Source organism: Macrobrachium rosenbergii, chromosome 11 (assembly GCF_040412425.1).
Source record: "Macrobrachium rosenbergii isolate ZJJX-2024 chromosome 11, ASM4041242v1, whole genome shotgun sequence".
In the NCBI taxonomy this organism is placed as follows: domain Eukaryota; kingdom Metazoa; phylum Arthropoda; class Malacostraca; order Decapoda; family Palaemonidae; genus Macrobrachium; species Macrobrachium rosenbergii.
In genome coordinates, this window is record NC_089751.1 from 33,687,861 (window position 1) to 33,707,889 (window position 20,029).

General features: G+C 38.1%; 1 protein-coding gene across 23 annotated transcripts in view; it reads right to left on the reverse strand.

Annotated features, from left to right (window-relative positions):
• Nucleotides 1-20,029, reverse strand: part of EndoA (endophilin-A) — a 534,923-nt gene that overhangs the window by 403,426 nt on the left and 111,468 nt on the right. For 4 of the 23 annotated variants that reach the window (XM_067111530.1, XM_067111518.1, XM_067111521.1 and 1 more), the window contains exon 1: nt 17,423-17,850. The exons of 10 other annotated variants lie outside the window; for them this stretch is intronic. The gene's annotated coding sequence lies outside the window, so the exon portion shown is untranslated. Of the gene's footprint in view, nt 1-12,716; nt 12,759-17,422; nt 17,854-20,029 lie in introns of those variants that run through there. 9 more of the 23 variants (XM_067111512.1, XM_067111516.1, XM_067111504.1 and 6 more) reach the window with 7 other exon arrangements.

Consider the following 20,029-nt stretch of genomic DNA (forward strand, 5'->3'; position numbering starts at 1 on the left):
GCCCTATTATTTACGATACCCTTCTTCCCATAAAAAACAAAACCAAAAACAAATTTGTCCATCACATTATTCCAGTAAGGTTTTAGTCAAAAACTGAAGTCCTGTGAAGTGCTGCACATCCATTTCTTAACGAAATGGAAGAATGACAGTTCCAAGTTATTTTTCATCAGTGGAAGAATAATGAAATGACTTCAAAGAAACTAACAATGGCATAGTCCGCTATTCAGAGGACTGTTTGAAGACCGTGACATCAAAGTATCTTCACATTAAAGTGATAGTTAGAACTAAGCCAAATGAGGTAAATTGAGAATCCGCTTCTAAATCAAGAAACGAAACGATTCAGTTTCAAGAGGAGTAAAATTCCCAGAGTACTAATACGAAAATGTGATATTTCTGGTTAAACTTTCCAACCTAAGTACCCCCAAAATACTGTATTAATTGTACGGCATTGGGGATCATTGGCTTACGGCAGGCCATGCGATGAACTGGGATAAGTCAACGATAATCTACAAGGTCAACGAACAACGGAAAAGGTATCTGCTAGAAACTGTGTTTATTGAAGCTGCGTCCACCAGGAATGTTAATCTCCATCCTGGATTATCCCTTGATCCTTTGTCCCTGTCTTTTTTATTTAAAGAACAAGCTGTCCAGATTAACAAACTGTAATCTCGTCCCCCTTCTGTTTTTATACAGTATATAAGGCTCTGTCAACTTCTTCTGTATTCAGTGTGAACTTGAAAATGTAGAATAAACTACGAAAGTACTTGTTCAAAGTCCCGGTTTTCACTCACCTTCTGACGTGGATTTTATAATAATTGTAGGGTATTTAAATGCTGTTTGGATCAGTAAAAAAAAACGTTATACGAAAGAGGAAACAGATGCCTTTGTTAAGAGCAAATTTTGTTATGATAGGTGACTATTAAATATTATTACAAAGAAATATTATTACAAAGAATAAATAAAATTTTCACAAAAGAGTATATTAATTACTGTGTTTGAGTAGCCAGTAACTAAAGCAAGATGTGTAAATTGTCAATTTAGAGGGATTATGATTATGTAACGAAATGGCTATGTATACTGTGTTGGTGTATACTGTCACCATATTAAAAATAATGTAATTGTAAATAGTTTAAGTTTGATCTTTTCAATATAAAGATTTAAAAAAATCTTAATATGCCATGAAGGGCAAATATTTCAGTTAGAAAAACACAATACTTGATATAATAAAAGGGTTTCTAATCATGTCCTCCTACTTTTGCTACGACATAAATCCCATAAAAAACAAATGACTAACGAATACTCATTTCAATGTCTTTTACCACGTATAAATGTGTGACAAAAGGGCACCCTTTATATTCGAATTAAAGGCTGAGAGAGAGAGAGAGAGAGAGAGAGAGAGAGAGAGAGAGAGAGAGAGAGAGAGAGAGAATCACACATTACATTACTGACGCACCTCTTCAATGAGACACCAACAGCAACAACAAAAGACAACTAAAACAGGAGTAATAATAAAAACATTAACGATAATAGATGAGGTAATAAAAACCTCACTATCTTCCAAATCCTGTATCCAATAAACTAGTGTTAAGCTCCCACAGGAATATGAGAAACTCTTCACAAACCTCCCAACCTTTTAAACCACGGGGTGAGTTAGGGAAAAGGCGAGGGGGGGGGGAGTAAGGCGTTAAATATCTCCTACTCAGAATCTTAAAAGATCATAATTAGGCCTAAGGCGTTCCATCCAATAAGCTTATCTTCCATACTCGAACGGAGATCTTTTTTCTTCTTATCCGTGCCAATTTGAACCCTTAATTGCCCAACTCATTTTCTCCATATAATTCTTCCTTTTAATTTCACTCTACTTAATCTGTTGCCTTTTTTTTCTTCCCATTTTTGTCTAATTCCGATCTTCCCCTACCGGTTTTTAACACTCCTCTTGAATTCGCTAATTATCGACTTAATCTTATTTCTACCAATTCAGAAAATCTGCGTCTTTTCCCAGTTTCGAGAATACAGCCTTCCCTTTTCTTTATTCTTTTTTCTTAACTTTCCACAAATCCAAACGTCTCCCTCCTGACACTTTTCCTACATCTAATTTCCCCTTTAGAATTCCGTCGCTGAACTGAAATTCTGGAACATCCCTCCCTGGGACTTTTTTCATCTGGGTAACTGCAGGCAAAACTTACTTTTAAGACATTTCACACATCGAATATAAATGAAATCCCAGCCCCCCTGGGAGTCTTCGTTCCACATGGAAAGGTATTCCTTATCTAACCTACCTTACAATAAATTCACCCGGAAAAGTTTAAAATTCAATTCGACAAAACCCCTAAGGGTTTTGTCGAACAGACAGAGTGGAAAGACTTGATAATTCCAGGGAAAACTAAAAGATATATCGGATGAGGAAATGAAAATGTTTTAATCCTACCATGAACATAAGTAGTGTTCATCAAATACTGATGTATCTCGATCGCTTGGTTTCTCTCTCTCTCTCTCTCTCTCTCTCTCTCTCTCTCTCTCTCTCTCTCTCTCTCTCTCTCTCTCTCAACACACACACACGTAATCGCCATTTAATAATCATGATTAGTAATGAAAATGATACTGTTTCAAGGTAGGCTCTCTCTCTCTCTCTCTCTCTCTCTCTCTCTCTCTCTCTCTCTCTCTCTCTCTCTCTCAACAAACTAGTACGATACTTGTAATCAAATATCACACATAAATCAGCAGACTAACAAAATATTAATGGAAGTAATTTGTCTTAATTAAAACTGAGTTAAGTTTGCCAAAACCATCTAACGTGTTACGCAAATGGGCAAACTAATCCAAAAGACCACATACCAAAAAATAAATAAAATTTTTCTTTTAGGAGTAATGGATCAAAGCTCATTTGCCACAATATATAACAAGTAAAAATGCGCCGAAGTTTCTTCGGCGCAATCGCGTTTTCTGTACAGCGTATAATCAAGGCCACCGAAAACAGATCTATCTTTCGGTGGTCTCGGTATAATGCCGTATAAGCCGAGGCCCATGAAACTCTCAGCCGGCCGTGGTGGCCTGCCTTATATCGTTGCCAGAGGCACGACTATGACTAACTTTAACCTTAAATAAAATAAAAACTACTGAGGCTAGAGGGCTGCAATTTGGTATGTTTGATGACTAGAGGGTGGATGATCAACATACCAATTTGCAGCTCTGTAGCCTCAGTAGTTTTTAAGATTGAGGGCGGACAGAAAAAAGTGCGGACGGACAGACAAAGCCGGCACAACAGTTTTCTTTTCAGACTACTAAAAAGGAAAGCAATCACGTATGGAAAAAGCAAACTTCAGAATATGGTAGGTTATCATAAACCCAAATCGGGCACAAAACATTTCAGAAAACGTTGAATAATGCTATGGTATAAACAAAACTTGTTACTCGGAAAAAAAAGGATGAATCCTTCAAACCTAAGGTCGTTCTTCAAGTTTAATTTCAACATCATTACAGTATAACCATTTCTTTGATGGGAAGTTAAATAATAACTACGAGAAATTGAAGGAGTCTTCCCTTTCAATATTAAGGTGTTTATCACAAACTCATTAAAATTCCTTTCATTCTCAAGAACGTCTTGTAATTCAAGAAGCATTTGATTCCTAATGAACATCAAATTAATTCTTAAGAGACTATTCGCTTAATTATAATACCTTTTCACCGAACGTTTACCAAAACTAATTACTATGTATACAAAACCATTTGATTCGCTTGAAAGGAGTTCTCGGTATGGAATATAGAATTAAGGCCAAAGGCCAAGCACTGGGACCTATGAGGTCATTCAGCGCTGAAAGGGAAATTGAGAGCAGAAGGGCTTGAAAGGTGTAACAGGAGGAAAGCCTAGCAGTTGCACTATACAACACGTGTTAGGAGAGGGTGGATAGCAAGATGGAAGAGGGAATATAAATAGAGGTACAATAAAAGAAATGAAAGGGGTTGTAGCTAGGGGCCGAAGGGACGCTGCAAAGAACCTCAAGTAATGCCTACGGTGCACCGTGTGAGGTGCACTGACAGCATCACCCCTCAACGGGGGAAAGGAGTTCTTAATCATTCCGGTCTTTAATTAAAAAAAAACACCCCTGGAGAAAAATAATCTCAGTTTCCGGAGCTCACTTAAGCAATGTCTTTCCCCGTGCGGAAACCCAATATAAACTCTATTCATTATAAAGTAAGTAGCCATCCCAAGAAATTAATTAATTCAGGAATTCTTTCGTTCAAATTCTTCTCGCAAGCACTCGGAGCAAAATGCTATTTCCGAGAAATACTACTTTACAAAAGCACACTGCAAACATTTTCCCCTGGAATTTTTTTTTTTTTTTTTCAGAAACCTGCCGAATAACGCACTCGCTCCCACGGAAGAATGATGGACCTGAGGCTATCCAGTGAACTGTTCGCTCGAGCAACTAATTAATTTTCCATGCCATTACAGAAAACGCCTCTCCAGCAGTTGGATATATTTCTTAGGGCTCATGGGCCACTTCTTTTTTTTTTTTTTTTTCTAGAGAAATTTCTCGTTTTGATAATCGAGACCTTTTAAGAACCTGAACGACAACCAATTCAATTATATCGAGATCAAACGTTTTCCGACGCTCACGGTTAAATGTAACCTCACGGTGGTTAATACGATGCAAATAACCATGGTTACGAATTTTGACAACGATGGTGACCAAAAAAATTACAAAAAACTTTATCAAGCTAATGATTCATTTGTATAATTCACAAGTACTCCACATAAACAAAACAGTCATGTTGAATCTCCAGGAAACTATACACACAGGTCACAGTGACTGGCTACGTATCTTCAGAAAAATTAAAAAATCTATTTTACTTACCTTATTAACTCGCCTGCAATTGGGTGATCTTTTTTTTGCATTCATTTATTGAAAAAGACTTTTCAATAAAAATAAAAAGCTATCCATCAGCAACAATAAAATCTTAATACTTCAACCTAAAGAATTTTGACTTCAGGACAAAATGAATGACAAACGCTACTATAAAGAAACTTCTACCTTCCCAAGCATGCTTAAAGTTTTATCATTTTGGCTGAACTTCGAAACTTTGACTTTGCATCTTGGCAAACTTTCTTATTACAAAAAAGAATCAATATCTTTGTAGAGCTGTGTGTTTTAATTTACGTTTTGGCCTTCTTAACTCTTTACTCCAAAATACACAACATGAAATACTGCAAAGATTTTGCCCTCTAATTTCTTTTCATGTACATGCTTGAAATAGGTAACATCATGACCAGAAAATGTTCTTCCCGACCAAATTGCGAATATCCACAAAAATGGCTGAGACATTTCGTTCAAATCCCTTAACTAAGAGGTCCGCTGGTATAGTGGTTAGTGTCGTGGCATGCCAATCAGATATAGAGGGTTTCGCGTATCCCACAGGGCGATGAAAAATCACTAGCTCTGTATCATGATCAGTTACTGCTGCGGTGTGGAGTCTGCGCTGGGAGGTTGAAACCAACACTCTTTGGAAGCCTGAATTTCATGTCAATGACCCCTTCAGTGTGTTTGTTCCACGTGAAAAGGTTTCTTTTGCTGAAATATTGACAACCAAATGAATAATTTATCTTTACCTCTTTCTTTCCAGTTTTATACTGATTTCCACTGTCATGCTCAAGACCTCAAAGAGTTTCGTTTCAATTTTTGAAATGTGGACATTAAATATCTATCACTTCAAGCTGTCTCTACCTGGCTTCTTATATATTCTATACCTTCAGAATTTTAGCCAAGTTTAAATACTATGAAGGCTTCCTATGAAAGCAGGAAATTTCGTTATTAACCAGTTCTAACGAGAACGTGCAAGCAAAATATATGATTACTTATATTTCATAAAAACTTTCGATATGAACTCTAGGACTAACTTAAGAAATTTTTGCCCTTCTTTGCCAGGATAGTCAAATCAACTTCATGAAAACCAAGAAAAGCTTCTCATATATACATACATATATATATATATATATATATATATATATATATATATATATATGTGTGTGTGTGTGTGTGTGTGTGTGTGTGTGTGTGTGTGTGTGTGTATATATATATATATATACTCATTCCAAAAGGCCTGTATATATAAAACCTCGATCGGTGTTTGGACTTATTTGATCTGGTTTCGAGAGCAGAGAATAATAGGTTGATGAGAACACTGTGTAATTCGTTAGTTTTGGGAAGATGAGAACGAAAAGGGCTAGTTAAATAAGTGGCAGACGAATTGGAAAGGAATAGCCATAATATACATAGGGCGCGACAGTACGTTCAATATTATGGAGGTGAGAGGCGCACTCTGAGAAAGGAGCAGAAGGATGACTTTAAAGCATCACGTGGGAGTCCTCCGAGTATGCGCAAGAAAAATTAAATTACCCTCCAAGCATTACACAGAAAATGAGTTAGATCTATAAACAACAATATTGCACAATAAATCAAACAGAATACAACGACAACAATATCGACAGTGATGAAGAAATCCACAATGGTGTAGGTGTAAATTATATTAAAAATGTATATACAAAATGATATTTATGTGTATTTAATATATATTTATTTAATATATACTTACAACTACACCATTGTGGATTTCTTCGCCATTTTGTGACTCATGCTCTAATGACATTTTTATGAATATCGATACAAAAAAACCTTGGAAAGTAATGGTGGCTACTCCACAGGGAGTAAAAAAAAAAAAAAGTATTCACAATCCATTCACATGAAGATGATTCTACTCTGCAAAGACGCTTCCTTCCTTACCAAATTTTTTTTTTTTTTTTTTTTTTTAGGTCGTTCTCGGCCTCGATTAATCTTGTCGGGAGGAATTACTGCAGTTCTTGACTGTATTTCGGACTGCGGCACACACAAAACGTCGTGCGGCTCAATAACTCTTTGAAAAACACCTCTCTCTCTCTCTCTCTCTCTCTCTCTCTCTCTCTCTCTCTCTCTCTCTCTCTCTCTATATATATATATATATATATATATATATATATATATATATATATATATATATATATTATATATCCATACGTTCAGGGATATGAAATTTCAGTTCATAGCGAAAGTCAACTTGAGAGATTGTTTACAGAAGCAACATTAATGGGTGTCTACCCGATTTTTTACCATTATTTCATGAGCAAAGGCAAGGCTAAACAGAAATGAAGGGATTCAGTCACAAAGGAACCGAAAGACCTGCCGCTAAAAAGATGACATGTTTTAAATGTAGGGAAACCCGAGATATGTGAAGAAAACGGACTAAGTTTGGTTGTAGAAGGAAAGCAGTTGTCACAGAATCGTATAATCCCAGCACGATTACAACCGCCACAGAGTACCGTAATATGGGGGATGAACTGGCCTGACGGGTGTTACGATAAAGCCTCAATATCGAAGGCCTTTCTACGAATGTGCAAGGCACTTTTTAACAAAACGCTAAACCTCACGTTAACTGACTCTTGAAAGACTTTCCAATCTAAGATACCGATATATATGATAAGACTAAAAGGAAGAAAGTACAAACAACGACTCTGGGTAATGACTGAAATAAAAACCTGGAATACTGCCCACGATAAATTTGGATTATGAGTCCTAGACCCTGAAAAATTAGACATCAATTACTTAGTTACTTGTAACATCAGATCATGATAGCAATCATAAGCAGTACATTGTCACAAGGTACCTGCATCGCTCCCCTTCTGAATGCTCGCCTTGTAATGAATTATCAATACATCTCTAATCTCATCACTAAATGAATCTTACTTCAACCTTGGACTCGCTTCAACCCTGTCGTGGCGTCAATCTTTGAGTCTATTCTGTAACAGTAGTTCAGACCTCTTGTCAAGATCTGTTTCAACTCGAGCCAAAGCCATTTACCCGTCCATGTGGCGAAGAGCCAGGGACTGTGAATGGAAGAGTCAGCCGTCTGGATGACCCCTCTCACCAACTCACCCTTCCAAGATTCTTCACAGATTTTCGTGAAGTCTAATGGGGTAGAGTACGCTTGAAATTCCTAAGGGATGGAATGGAATATAAAAATTTAGGCTAAAGGCCAAGCATTGAGACCTATAACGTCATTGAGAGTTAATGAGGTTTTAAAGGTGTAACAGGAGGAAAACCTCGCAGTTGCACTACGAAACAATTGTTAGAAGAGGGTGGAAAGTCAAATGGAAGAAAGAATATGAACGGAGGTACAGTAAAAGAAACTGAAGCGGTTGCAGCTATGGGCCGAAGAGACGCTGTAAAGACCCTTAAGTAATACCTACAATGCACCCCGAGAGGTGCACTGACGGCACTAACCCCCTACAGGGAATTCCTTTGGGAGAGAATTCGAATGATGCCAACATCAATATTTATTTCTGTATTCGCGGTACATTTTCCACAACACCTGTAATGTATTCTGTTTAATTTGGTTTCCTTCCGTGAGACAACAGGAAACTGACTGAGCAATGCAAAAATGTCAACTTTGCAAAACAGGGAATAAATGCTGAAATATGATCAATCCACTAATATTTGAAGACGAATATCACACCATATAAATTTCCACAGCAAATATTTGAGCGAAATACACAAAAAACTATACTGACTCAATGTTTTATATAAGATCTAATACGCTGAGAAAAATAAAAAAATATACTTATTTAACTGCGACAAGTGCTCAGTTGTAACCTAATGGTTTAAAGCATAAAATATGAATGATTTGGACTGTACATACATCAAAATATCATGTTTGTTTCCCCGTGCGACAGAAAATGAGCAAATCTGAATTGCAAAAACGACATAACGAACAAGTGAAAAGAAAAAACTTTAGTGGTGTCACCGTTAATCGGAAATATGAATATTAACGTAAAATAGTTAAAAAAGCTAAGTTATCTCGTTACATAAACTAAAGGTGAAATATAGTGGTACATATGGCTGGCTAGGAACAAAACAACACAATAGCTCTAGGGAGAAAATATGAAGAGAATCAATCAGCCATTACAAATTCCTTCATCAAAACATAAAAGAAAAAAGCTTTACAGCAAAAGGTCTGGTGAGCAAGAAACAAGTGTTACACCATCATGAAACTCGTGCAGCATTCCGAGAGAATTTTTTTAACAATCGTAGAGACGAAAATTATTCTCAAATTTTAACATTCTACAGTTAACCCTACATAAAACTCTGTCACCCGAAGCAAAACGAGGATTCCAGTTAATAAAATTCTAAAACAATGACACTGTTCTCCACTACGGGTAATCTTAATTCCTTGTTAAAGAAAACTGCCATTGTGAGACTTAAAAATCTCACACGGATTTTACAGAGCCATGTCAGTGCTGCGGTTAGTAGTAATACTGGCAGTGGGCCAAGTCCTATATTCAAGAGCTATAGACTGCACGGCATATGCTGCTCTTTTGAAGGGGTTCTCATTTCATTTTCAGGCGAAAGAATCCACGATAAAGAAGAAGAATTAAGCAAACAACATGGATGATAAAGAGAGGGAGCTAAATCTCACTCTGAACGACTAACTTTCGTACACATTCTATAGAATTAACTATAATTTCTTTAATACAAGAGTCCCTACGGCATGCAAAGAAAACATTAACATGAATTTTAAAAAATACATGTAATTAGGCTAATGGACTCGAGTTCAGAGAAAATTTCACTTGCCTTCAAAATTAAACTTATAACAAGATGGAACATATTATAAGATGGAACGAATCCTGATATTTTTGGAATAAACGTGAAGAAGTGATAAGGATAAGGATGACCGCTCGATTTCCACTTTTTTAACAGAACACCTGAGCCCCCTCCTCTCTCTCTCTCTCTCTCTCTCTCTCTCTCTCTCTCTCTCTCTCTCTCTCTCTCTCTCTCTCTCTCTCTCTCTGTTCCTTCCTTTATTCTACACCCAAATGATTATATGATTCCCTACTGAATAACGGAATATAAATCCCGGATTATACCACATGCCTCTGCAGGAGGCAAGGCTACGTTCTCCAGCAGTTTCGAGGGGAGCACAAAACAGTAATTAAAAGACTCAAAGCATACACGAAATAATGGGCCCATGCTTGAAGTGCGAAAAGGGAGGAAGAGATCCATCGAATGAACTGCAAAATTTTAGTGGAATAGGAAACCAAGGCACGGAAAGACTTCCGCTTATTGGCAGTGGACGAAATAATAGTACATGAATCAAGCAACTAAAGGACTGCTGTTCGTAATACGATAAAAATGGGGATGAATTTGACTGAAGGGTGTTACAAGGATTTCTGAGATTAACTCTCTCTCTCTCTCTCTCTCTCTCTCTCTCTCTCTCTCTCTCTCTCTCTCTACTGAATAGTGGTCAAAATAGTTCCAACAATTAAATAGAAAACGACACCCTTTGGCAGAAAAAATAAAAGATCGGGACAGAACTTGGGGGGGGGGGAGAAGAAGAGTCTCTATTTAAAGGATTTAATCCAGTCCAAATGGGAAGGATAAAAGTGATAATTATAAAAGTAATAATCTTCAGCCAGGAAAGAAATTGGATGGAAGATTAAAACATAAAGGAAGCCGAGACCGTCACAAAGGAGAGGGGCCTGACTCAATCCTGGAGTTCCCTTCTTAAAGAGAGCAGCTGCCGGGACCGTTGGACGAACAGAGGCAGCGAAAGTTTAAACTGAGATTCACCACCACAATATTCTCAGTAGATCCTATCTAGCAGAACCCATACTGGTGATCTGACAGAAGTGAATTAGATTCAAGAAGTTTGAGAAAGTTAAAGCCAAGTCGTTCCAAATACATCTATGATGGTAGAACTTGAAGCTACAGAACGGTGGTGAGAACAGTTGGGGCAGTCACCTACACTGGAATTGGAAGAATCAGTTACTTTCTAATGAATAATAATAACCTATGGGAACAATATCCCATAAACGTAAGGCAGATGGTTTTGGCAAGGTGCTGAAATAAGTGTGTAGGACACTTCAAGAGCTTAGAAAACTGCTTACTAAAGCCGAGGCAGGTTATCACTCTTTACTTGTAATATTCAAAACACGACAGATCTAAGGTAAATTTCCCAACTCTCAGACATTGTAAGGAAATCTTATAGCAAAATGGAGGACAGGTTGTGCTCCTATGACCAGGTTCAGACTGAAGTTCATATAATTGCGAGTGGCTCGGTTTCTTTAGAAATATGATAGGAGTAGCCATGCCAGCCTTATGTTGGGTGGAACTGATTAAAGCATGATCTGTACTGCCGTATATAAATTTTTGTTCAAGGGTGGTATTGTTAAAATAGTTTTCTTTAATATTTCTACAACTAGTATTAGTATTACTTAAGAATTGCTTGTATATGTTGTGAATTTGTATGTTGGGCCAAATGATAATGTAAATATCACTGTGATAAGGTCTTTGGTCAATACAAGTATCTATCTATCTATATACAGACGCAAAGCCTTTCTTAAAAGCACTGACTCACGCTCTTTTGTGAAGCCCATCCAATCAAAGCCTCATCTATGAACTCGAAAGAATATCGTGGAAGACTGAATGAGAGTTTGAAAGGAAAGTTGTATGCAGTATAATTATAATTAAAGACGCCGGAATTACCTGTATATGAACAGACATGAGATGGTCTGAAAGCCTAAATAACAAATACTCCAAACAGGAAAAGTTACGACTTAGTAAAAATAACAGAGATTCCTACGGTCACTATTCTTGACATCAGACTGAACGAGAGCTCAACCTTACGACAAGGATGGATACAGGTTATCATAACGAGGTGATAAAATATAGCAGAGGCATAATCTTCAATATAAAAAAAACTTTAAGAACCCAAGGAGAGATGACATCAAACCATCACACCCTGGTAGATTTGAAAGGCATGAACACCTGTCGAATCCTGCTACGAATATCTGGGGATTAAGTAAAAAGGGACAGTACCAGATTTACGGAGGGCTGAGTAACGGCAGTCGAACCAGTTGAATCTTTCAAGGAAGAGTTAAAGGAAACAAAAAGAGAAGTGATGACTGTCACTACAACGACATTCCATGAGAGGAGTTAAGGAAAATTTTCGAGATCTTTGTGAACAATATAGGGTAAATAGAAAGACAGCCTTCTAAAAGACACGGCCACTCTAATACTACTATTGCCTACTTTATGTAGTCGTCCGTCGGGCTTAATGAGGCTATATTTAGAGAAGAGAAAGGACACCTGCATAATACAAAATAAAGACTTCTAATCCTACACATAACTAAAGCCAAGATGCAAATCCTTCCGGGTAAACAGAATCAAAGGGTGAATGAAGGTTGATATTTTTTGGTCGAAAACATTCATTTCCAACTGGAATAACCACAATAGACGCAATTTCCAAACGTTCCCTTTCTTTTTAACAAAAATACAATTTATTTGGGTTATTTTCCTAAGAGAAACTAATTTCCCAATTCCCAATATTTTCGTATATACCATCATTTCTGGAATTAACTCATTAAAATTACCTTAAGTATTTCCAAACACTCTTCAACTGATTTTGTCAATAATAGCACTTTCGTTCGTATTTTCCTAGCAACAACTTTCTTTCAAGACGTTTTCAGCTTACTTAACCAAGCATTAGGAAACGTCTACTAGTCATTAGTATCCACTCCGAACAAATGTTACTTCGCCGGACTAAATGGTGTCGTCAACATCAGAGGTGTTTCTTTTCATGTTTGAGCTCAATTGCTACAGTTTTAACAAAGTGAACATTCTATCACCTACCTGTATCATCTGCCACTGGGGTGCACACCCGGAGGCAAGATTCTTAGTGGATAAAAAATGAAATAATTAGGTCAGCATTAAGATGGTCATATATTCTATTTTTACGATGTTTCTCTTCACACTTTAGTTTAATCATTCTAATGTTATCATATTACACACTTTCTGTTACATGTTTGCATCATTTGTCCCTTAGGTGCTATCCCACGGGGAGGATTCTTGGTCTATAATTAAATGACATAGTCAGCATTAAAGATACCGATGTACAGCTACACTTACAATCAACATATGAAATGAAATGTCTAACTGTGACCATTTAGAAAAGACAATCTAAAACTTGTCTTCCTTATGGTACAGCAGGGTCAAAGCATTAAAATGGAAATGTTAGCAGTTGGGCATTAGTTGCAACACATAATACAGGGCCTGTGTGATTATCAGACAACACTTGGTCATATGCACACAATTTCGGTGCAGGAGAGGATAAAGTGACCTTTCACAACTGTTTGGCATCTCGGGTTACATAGTTAACCCTAACAGGAATACAAATATCATCAACTCAAAATAATCAACATCTCGCTCAATCATCTCGAAAACACTTACTTGCCGACTGACTGAGCTAATACTGTAAGGTAATGCCTCCAACACATGAAATTCTGGAGAGACTGCAATCCAGCAGATGCTCTCTGAAGAACAATTCGCCCACATGCTTTCTCTGAAGAGCGAAAGGTAACCGTGATCGCTCATAATTGGCAATTACGGAACCAGTTTTCCAAGGCTTCAAATGATCTTCTTAATATTACTTTCGCTCCTTTACTTTGAAATTTTTCACTCTTTCATCGGTTTCTGCAGTTTCTCTTCACTAACCCCAGTCATTACACTCATCTTGGACATCGACCATTCCACAAACACAGTTCAAAACCCAATTTCTTAACCCACACGTCTCCCCCGGCAAGTACTGTCCTTATTCTGAAGTCTCAATACTGCTCCATCCTCGAGCTATTAAAAAGCCATAGAGACACAAACATCTCTCCCATCTATATAGTACAACACACAATTCACTTTCAATTCACTTTCATCAGCAAAACTATTTCAACAAACATCCAATAATAAGCTTTTTCTGGATCCATGAAGCCAATGTTACGTACAGCGCGTTCCCTTTTACTCTTACAATTACAAAATACACACATGGTCAAAGTACCCTATTCCTTTTCTAATCCCATAGTGTAACGACTCTCTTAATCCGCATGCCATCTACCTTACTTACTCGGTATTATTCCAGCCATATACCTTCTCTGATAGGCTAGGTAATGTTTACGACCCCTTACTTCTTACAGTCCCTTCTACTTCTTTCCTTTGGAACCTTTCCCTCTTCAAGACATACCTTGCACATCATGGTCGGTTACTTAATTACATTTTCACTGATGTGCCACAGCATCTCACTTGTAATCCCATCACGCACGGCATCACGACAATAGATGTAGATGAAAGTGCCATTTACTTAATATGACAAAGGAAACATTTTTTGTGCATTATAACGAACATCAAAAGAGAGAAACCATAAGATATCTTACATTCCAATTGTATAAGTGTCACATCAAAGGAAAGTGGCCACAATGTTTCATTACGTAACCTTGCGTGAGATGAGTTTGCACAGAGCCGACTGCAAGGATTGGGTATCAGTTTCCTACTTTGTGAAAAACGCCAAACAAGTGCATCACCAGTAACTACTTATGCATGTTCGCACTAAATATTCCCTAAAATAGAAAAACTATTTGTTTGTATGAGCAGTTGTAAATCCCACTTTACCTAATAAAGCACATAAATCATCAACCTTTTTTATAACAAATTCTCCTTAAAACTGCACTGTGATTTCCAAAAAATCTTGTCTTCAGAGAAAAAAAATCTCCTAAAAACTATTCAGACTTATCTATCGAATACCTTTATTCTATCTAAAAACGAACTCTAAATGGTATAATCTAAAACAGCCTATAAAACCTATGATAAAAAAAACAACAAATGATGTTGACTCTGATGACATCTTAATCTAAAGAGGAACAAGATGAAGACCACAATCTTAAAGAAGAGGAAGCCAATGTTGACCGCCACCAAGACGTCTTCTGGGTGTTACAGAGCCCTGATCAATAACTCACCGGCTGACCTGACCTCTCTTGACCTGAAGAGAACTGTTTCATGACTGGAATCATTCCGCGACTCCTTTACCTTGCAAAACATATATTTCTTAATCTGGATCAGGATGGTTACTGAATTCCTTTGCTATTCAAATACATCCTGATAAGCAGGGAGGAATAATGTCTTTAGGCAGTCTTCAGTTTAACAAAAATTTTAAACGTAATCTGGCAAATCTTATAACTCCTACAATTCAACTGACAAAATGTCAATTTATTAATCCGGAAAAATAGCCACACCTAATACAATTCACCTCCAACAGGAAACAAAATGCGAAGACTTATTTTAAAAAGATTTAATGCAAGCATTTAAAGTAAACGCAACGGCTCTTCTAAAGAGTCTTGCGAAGGAAAATGAAAGAAAGACTCTAAGAAGCCAACATTACCGCAAATAACCAAAGCTAAAAGCATGGACCAGGCAACCCGAGTTAACTCTTCAACTTCCTCGTCTCTCAAACTTCAAAAACAAACTTCATCTCCCCTGAAGACCCTTCAGTGTTTCCCCTCTTCTCTGCTGGGTTTTCTTCATGATGATGATGATGAGTATGATGATCCTCATCATCATCATCATAATCAACATCAACATCCCTCCCTCACTGCCATTATTTCGTCAGAGCCTTCAGTCGTAACCCTCAAACTGCCGGAAGAAGCAGCAGCCACCTTATCTGGATGAAAGCTATGTAACTTTTTTCTTTTCTTCCTTTACGTTTTCCTCGATCTTCCTCGTGACTGGTAATATAATTAACTATTTGTTAACGACGAAGACAGTTAATACTTTTTTAAAAATCATCACAAAAATATACCTCAGTGAAAGGGAAGCACTCTTGTACTTAGCTGCCTGTGTCTCTCTGCATCCTTATTTTACACACACAAGCAAATTATTAATTCTAAGTGCAATCATAGATACATTATATATACATACATATGTATATATGTATATATATGTATGTATGCATGCATGCATGTATGTATGTATATATATTATATATATATATATATGTACATATATACATATACTTGTGTGCCAGGGCATGTGCGTGAGTCTATATATAAGTACAAGGTCAGAAAATCCTGTTCAGTCATTACTGTTTTCTGGCAAACCATTCGCAATACTCATAAATGTTGAAATTAAAACAAAATTACCGGCCATAATCATCATCAACTCCTTACCATAAAGAAAGAGCTAGGAAAAGAAAAAGAAGTGTGGGGGGGGGAGTTTCTTGGAATCGTATCAGTGACAGATCTTTCGAGAACATCAGGTCTTTCTCGTTCTAAATGACATTATGCACTGGGGTAATTGAATGGAGGAGGAGGAGGAGGAGGAGGAGGAGGAGGAGGAGGAGGAGGAGGAGGGGAGAAGCAACCGGAATGCAAAAGCAGAGTCCCAGCAGCAGCCACAGAGGACATCTACCAAAGGGACCTTCTGCACGAAACAGTTCATTGATCTCTCCACCCATCAAAAAAAAAATTCTCTCTCTCTCTCTCTCTCTCTCTCTCTCTCTCTCTCTCTCTCTCTCTCTCTCTCTCTCTCTCTCTCTCTCTCTCATGCTTGCGTCTGAAACATAGGACGATGAATACAATACCAAGAGGACCTAGAGAAAGCAGCACCTGGTGTCCAGGTGTTGATTGCCTGCAGACTCCACAAATGGATCCCATCGAATAATATGACTGCTGGTGGTGTTCCCACTGCTAAGTCTGGCTCAGTGCAAGAAAATCCACGGGCTAATTTCTTCCACCGAACTCAGAACAAACTCTTCCACAACCAGAGATCCACGGGCTAATTTCTTCCACCAAACTCAGAACAAACTCTTCCACAACCAGAGCGCCTCTGACCTTGGCATTTTGAGAGTTCTGCCCCTCTCTCAGCTGCGAGTCTTCTGCTACCTGGTAAAGAACCAACATATTCGATTATATGATTTAGCATGATGCCTCCAGCAAACTAAACTTTATGTCTCACCAAGGGGTAAAGCAGGCATTTCAGGCATCTGAAATATGCCATGGTTGTGTGGTCACTTTATCAGCAGCTGACAACCAACAGCCAGTAGCCTACACTAAGATAATCGGTTTATACTATGGAGGACAGTCGGTATAATCAGCTCATACTATGGAAGACAGACTTATTATTCTAGTTTCACTGTAAAAATGTTGGAAGAAGTACATTTCCATTAATCTCTACCATAATCTATAATTAATAAAGGCATTTCAACAAGCCCTGTTCTACTGCAAATAACTCTCTCCACTACACACGGAAGGGGAAGAACCAAGGAAAGCAAGAGGTCAGCAAGAAAGGAAAGGGTCCCTCCTTAAAGATACCCTGCCCCATCAGCCCCATTTCCCTTAAGTGAGAAGTGCAGAGGCAAGTCCTGTGGCAAACTAACAAATGCAGTACCGCATGAGAACAACATTTCTGATCTCGGATGTCAAGAGCCCCTTGGTGTCAATTTTCGCGCAGAACATCCTATCATGAGGGACCAACTACAGTAGCAAGAAAACTTTGGACAGGGACGACTGAAAGATACTTACCAGGGATGTAGCAGAAACAAACCCTCTCTTTCCTCCTCCTCCTTTGGAAGGAAAAAAGGGGGGCGTGTCTGTGCGTGTCTCTCCCCTCTTCCTCTCTCTTTCACTCACTCCTGGTGTGGCTGAAAGAGGACGACGAGGATTCCTGCGAAGGGCACAAAGGCCACCACTCTCTCACTCTCTCGGCCCCTTAGGAACAGGAGACGAGCGGCACTGTGCTTAGAAACCGAACCCTTGAAGACGTCTGTTTCACGATAACGTCAACAATGCAATGCAAAGCTCTGCTTTGCAACGGACGAGGCCCGACAACAAAAAAAGAAGGATCCTGCACTGGGCGATTAAGGTCCTAGCGAACGAGCGGTCAGGGTGTCAGCAATGGCACTGACACGAGCGCACACACACACAGATACAACAGCAGCAGAGGAAGCAGTGCCGGGAGATAGAGGGAAGGGGGGCAGCGACCCCTCCTAAAACGGCGCAAGCTCAGACAAACTCATTCTCCGCCCACTCATCCTACGAAGCTTTCCCTCCCAACTCCCCTTACACCCCTTCACAGACATATTCTCTCTCTCTCTCTCTCTCTCTCTCTCTCTCTCTCTCTCTCTCTCTCTCTCTCTCTCTCGGCGCCCTACGATCGATTCCTGCAAACAGAGCTCGCCGGAGCCTCACCGACAACCACCAGACAGCCAGCCACCGGGTGTACACAGGCAGGAACGCGCGCGCGCTCACTCTCACTCACACATACACACACACACACACACACAGACAAAGTCAGCACTGATGCTGACGGCTGGTTCTACATCATGAGCTTGCATGACTTGCCCCAGTAGCTAGGTGGCAGCAAATGTCAGCTTTAAAAGTAAATTCAGGCCATAATCGACGCCACAATTACAGCTGATCTGTCGTCATTCATTCCGAAACCGGTCAGAGTTAAAGAATCAATATATATATATATATATATATATATATATATATATATATATATATATATATATATATATATATATATATACCTGTATATATATGTGTGTGTATGTATGTATGTATGTGTATATATAATTATATATATATATATATATATATATATATATATATATATATAATATATACATAAACAAAACTTCCACATCACGATACTCAGAATCACATACAAATCAATGGGGGATTAAGATGTTTACTTACCGATACACATAATTACCTTTAAAGTCCGCTCAGACCTCTTAACTTCTCAATTCCCTCAGTTTTTTGGAAGATCGAGAAATCTAGTGGCCATTAAAAATACCTGGTTCTTGTGTAGTGTGTGTGCGCGTGTGTATAAAAGAGAGAGAGAGAGAGAGAGAGAGAGAGAGTGTTTAAAAAGCCATACCAACAGAAACTAAGTTATTTTGGAAAAAAAAAATACTGTCTGGCCCGTGTTCCGCCCTTGATCAAAGTCAAACTCAAAGTCAGCCGGGGGCAGAAGACAGCAGGACCAGGGCGATGGGAGATCCTTTAATGGAAAGAACCTTCCCCTCCTCTTATAAGACACCCCCGCTCATCTCCCCCGCCACTACCCATACAGAGCGACCAACGAATAAAAATAAGGAATTAAACTGGACACTGAGATTTCGTATAACTGTCTGTACAAGATTATTTTTATGTGCGAAGAGAGTCAATTAAAAAAGTAATTTCATAACAAGCGTTTCTTACAATGGAATTACTTTCTTGTATAGGATTAATTCCTTCCGTGAAGTGAAACTATTAAAAAGGTAATTTCACGTGATAAAAAGATTTGCGAATTACTTTTATGTACGGGGTTACTCTCATATGAAAGGTGAAACAGAATAAAAGATAATTTTCCGTACGATTACAAGTAATTACTAGTACGTATTACGTAACCAGCAAACGCTCAATAGATTCATATTACAGAGGAGTTACCAAGAAAATTATGGAACTGATAAATAGGTTAGTTTGCGTCAAGTAATTACTTTCAAGGTACAAAATGTTGATTAATCAGTATTTTTATATAAGAAACGGGGATATTAAAGTGTTGAGGCTACAGAAAATGCTCAGTATTACTATGAAATACATGTGTGAAGGGTGAATACTACTTGTAAATACCAATAAAGGAAGATAATAACACTGTACATGAAACAAAGCAACTGGAGGCATAAAACAAAGGATTAATTTCATATGTATCATGAATATTCAATGGGGTATTCGTCACCTGAAAATGCAAATGATAATAAATGAGTCTCGACAGTAAAATGAAATGATCAATGTATGATTCTACCTTAGGGAGTTAAATGCTTAAGGTTCAATTTCTCCGGAGGTGGAACGAAATGGGTAATGGCCGACGACACATATGAAGACAGAGTTTCTGATTTTGTACTGAAAATAGAAAGGTTAAGGCTAACATATATACTTCCCATACGAGCCCATTCCCTGCCGTTAAATCTGACTACATCAATACGAAGTTAAAGGATGAATTATACCTGTGAAAGGTTTGGCTTGGAAAAGGGCAGGAGTCTGCCCCTCCGATTCGCCTTCGCTCTTAAAAAAAAAAATGGCGAAAAAATTATACCACGACATTCACAGGAAAGAACTGCTTCAAGTTTTACATAGCAGGTA